Source organism: Solanum tuberosum, unplaced genomic scaffold, assembly GCF_000226075.1.
Source record: "Solanum tuberosum cultivar DM 1-3 516 R44 unplaced genomic scaffold, SolTub_3.0 scf00108, whole genome shotgun sequence".
Lineage (NCBI taxonomy): Eukaryota > Viridiplantae > Streptophyta > Magnoliopsida > Solanales > Solanaceae > Solanum > Solanum tuberosum.
The window spans coordinates 1,604,494-1,608,857 of NW_006239033.1; positions in this window are offsets into that span (position 1 = coordinate 1,604,494).

The following is a 4,364-nucleotide window of genomic DNA, read 5'->3' on the forward strand; positions in this document are numbered from 1 at the left end:
GCTTCCCATTTCTGAAAAATAATTGCATGTCTGCATATACCTCTTCCTTGACCAGGCCCCAATGAGTAGTAATAAACTCAATAGGATAACCATCAATTCCAGGACTCTTGTCTTTAGGCATATCTTTAATAGCTGCATCAATTTCCTCTATACTAATCTCATGGATTAGTTCCAATTGCTTCTCTCTAGTTAGACAAGGTCCCCTCTTTGTAACCACTATATTTGGACCCATTAGTTCCTCATTACTAGCTCCCATGAGATTGGTAAAAAATGATCAAAATTCAGCCTCAACCTCCTGTGGTTCTATCAACTTTATACCATTCTCTGTGTAAATAGAGGAAATGTTGTTGTGGTTTGTTATGATCTTTAATTGTGCATAGAAATACTTTGAATTTGAATCATCACTATCTATCCAGCAAGCTCTAGATTTCTATCTAAGTACCTTTTTCTCTACCAAGCTCCACTTCTGTATCTCCATCAAAATAGTCTTCTCCTGATCAAATAAACCTTGATTAAATAAATCTTGTGACATATCAACTTGTATAACTTTGATTCTCTGTCTAGCTTGGTTAAACTTTTGATAATAAGAAGCCATAAACTTGTTTAAGTCCTTCAATTCCACCTTAAGAAGTTTCAATCTAAACCATATGATAGCCACAAGATCACCCCTCATTGGCCTTAACCATACATGCCTATATCTTTAAATTCCTGATGGTCCATGATTGATTTGTAAATTCTGAAAGGTATAGGATGCAAGCTAATTCTTTGTGGGAGTGATCACACACCCCTGGTTATAAATAGTCAGCTTCAATATGGCCAAACTATTGCAACTTCGTGTGCCTTAAGAAGAGTGAGTTGTAACTAGTTTAACATTTCCTTGAACCCTTGCACCTCAACAACTGCTACAGGTTGACCAATCCTCTCATTGACAGACATGACATTTTTAAAGTCTCTACTAAGAATTCATAGTACTTGTATAGAAGCACCTATAGTCTGTAAAGTTTGCCACAAGAGCTCTCTTTGACTTTGCTCATTCTTTGCATACACACTAGTGACAATAGCTGAGAAGTTATTACCTAGATCATCCACCAAACAGTGGATAAACTGTTCATGGATACGCAGAATATGAACATTAACATGTATCCTCCATAATAGCCAAATTCTACCATTTTCACCATGAGGGATAGTTATAGCAATAAATTCAACCTCTAACAAATTTTATCAAGATTGGTTTAACCTTCCTCTCTTTTACTCTAGTTTCTAAACACCCAAATAGATCTATTTTATTCTTTTTTAGAAAGAGCATCAACTCTTTCTGTTTATAGGGCTGGTTTAGCCCTTTAATATTCCAGGAGCGAATGATTACGGAGGTTGAAATGTAGAGGACTTAACAATGTCTTGCATTCTTGGAATTCCAGCACCATGTTCAGCCAACTGCTCAAACCTATTATTTCCACTCATCATTGTATGATGACTGGCTGGCACTAGTTGTTCAACCCTCATAATACCCCCCCCCCCTTTTGCTTTGTATTCTGTTTCACTTGTGGAGACACCACCTCTAACCTTTGAAGCTCTAACTCCTCCTTTGGTTTAGCTTGCCATTGATGAGTAACCCGCTTTCTTCTTCTCCCAATTTTACTTTTCTAAGGAGGTTGCTTAAATTCCTCTTACTGCTGATTCTGTTTCTCCTTCAACCAACACTCCTCAATCGAATGCCTAAACTTTATGTAGTTTGCATAAAATATAGGCCTCCAAAATCATACTTGATATTTTGTTGTATAGGGACAAAGGGGGTGTCCATTCTAAGCTCATCCAATAGAGGTTGAGATATATCCACTTCCACCAACACACGTGCATAAGAGATCCCGTTCATGTCAGTTGTGAATTTATCAGTGTTCAATGGTGTGCCTATGGCACTAGCTACTTTACTCAAAGCTTCCATAGACCAGATGCCCACTGATAGCCCAGGAAATTTACCAGTGAGGAATTATAGTAATACATTCATTATCAAACACAAAATCTATCTACCAATTCTTCAAAATAAATGGCTTGAAATTGTAAGTATAAGGTCCAGCTTTCATGAAAACCTCTCTATCTGCAATGGTCTGGAACCAAAATACATAGTAGTTATCAGAGTGGTATAGAATCTGAGGGTTTTTCACAAAATTCCACACCATAATCACATATTTCCCCATTGATTTTTATATGATGCATCTCCAAAGACATATCCATTAGAGTAGTAGACCAATAATCATTAGTAGAATGAATATCCTCAATGGTAATTTTTCCAACTACCTTACCATCTCGATGAATTGGAGGAGCATATTCAAGTGTTAGCCCCTCGAGCTCCGATTCTGTTTTGATTGCTCCGATGAGTTAGGTCACATCTCAGGGGTTGCTGATTATTCGTATCTTTTTTTGTGTATCTATATTCGTTGTAATACTTACATAAGAGAACTGGAGGCGACATGAGAGCGTCAACATTTCTCCAGTATCTTCCCAACTAAGGCATATGGTCGATTACTGTTACATTCATCCTTAAGTTCCTCTTCCTTTTAAATGACTTGAAACTTTTTGAGAAAAAAACTTCTAAGCGTTAATAAAGAGGGATAAAGACTTACTAATTCCTGTAGCTGGAGTCATCATTTTTCGTGTTGGAGCTGCAGTATTCCGCCTTTTTGCCATGAACAGTGCAAGTTAGCCTACCACGACTTACCTGCACCGAGAGAAAAGAAAACTAAACATGCACCGAGTTCAACTGAGGTATGCGATCTTGGGCATATTTATATGTCTGATTACTATGATTTATTTGCACGTACCATATGTTTTGAGAACATTATTGATGCTAATTGATATGTTTTGATGAGTATTGCGATGATTGCATACTAACCTACATGATTAGCGATATGCAGGGGTTCCTAAAGGAGTATGAGTACAATGGGAGCTAGAAAAGACCTTACGGGAGCGAAGGAAAAAAGAGCAAGAAGGAAATGCATCATAGGGTAACACTAGTGCGCCACCCCAACTTGAAAACCACTTATAAGGCCCAGCACTGGCGCATTGGTAGCGCATCACGCCTGGTGCTCAATGACTGCAACCAATTTTCGGCGCTATGATGGCGTCCTGCCCCCGAATTGCCCGTTAATTTTCAAATTTTTAAGGATTCCAAATCCAATTAGGAGAAGGAATTAGTTCCCCCAAACTCTATAAGTAGGACCCTAGGTTTATTTTGTAAGGGAACTTCTTCTTTTTCAAGTGCAAAAGCAAGGGATAACAATTCATCTTAGATTTCAATCTTCTACTTTTTCTTTAGTCTTGGATCACATGAAAATAATCTTATTTATGTTTTTAATGATTATGAGTGGCAAAAAGTCTTTGTTCTGGGACTGTAGTCATGTATGATTGTTGAACATCGAATTGTATGGATTAATTTGGTTGTCATATAAATTACTCTCGTATTCTTTTTTTCATATTTCATGCTTGATCACCATAGAAATAAATTTATTTTCTATTCTTGAACTCGAGAGAGGAATAGGTAGATAGATCAAAGAATACAAGGAGTGAAATCGTTCTTGCACCACTTGTTTAGATCTGTGTTAAAGATTGAAACCCGAATGAATACCGTACTTGGTTAAGAGATAGGATGATTAATAAATGCTCCGTAGTTGAGTCTGCCTATCCTCGCTCAATGATATAGTTAGGTAGTCAACTGAGGTAGGTGGTTAGAAGTCGAGAGATATGGTCCTAACATCAACCCTATAAATTAGTAATTTGATAATCATAATAAATCCATGAAAGAAATGTGATACATGAATTCCTAACATGATGTAACTCTGAAATTGTCCCCTTATTGTTTAAACACTGAAACTGAAGTTGTTCATTATTAGTTTTGAAAGAGTTATTTTATTACTCTTGCGACCACGTACACTTGTGCGTGTAATTGGAAGCAAAAAGATGCTTTCTTTTAAACATATTTTCTTTCAGAAAATTTGTCTATAATTTCTCAAATCTAAGATATGTTTTCTTTGAAACAAAACATGTTTTTTTAAGAAATTGTCTAAACTTTCTTTCTAAAATATGCATCTTGAATGCAAAATATACTTTCTTGAACTCTTTCTTGAAATAATCACTTGAAGTTTGAAATAAAAATACTTTTTAAAAATATTGAACTTACTTCTTTCATGAAAATAGTATGCAAAAACAAGATCCAATAAATAATAACAATACTCACAAGTAGTGACAAGAGGAGTTAATTCATCAAAGGAATACGATCAATAATAAGGTTGAATTGGTGATATAAGAAAAATTATTGGCCTTTTAGGTGAAATAGTTGCGCATGTCTCAGTTATAGAAAGGAAACATGA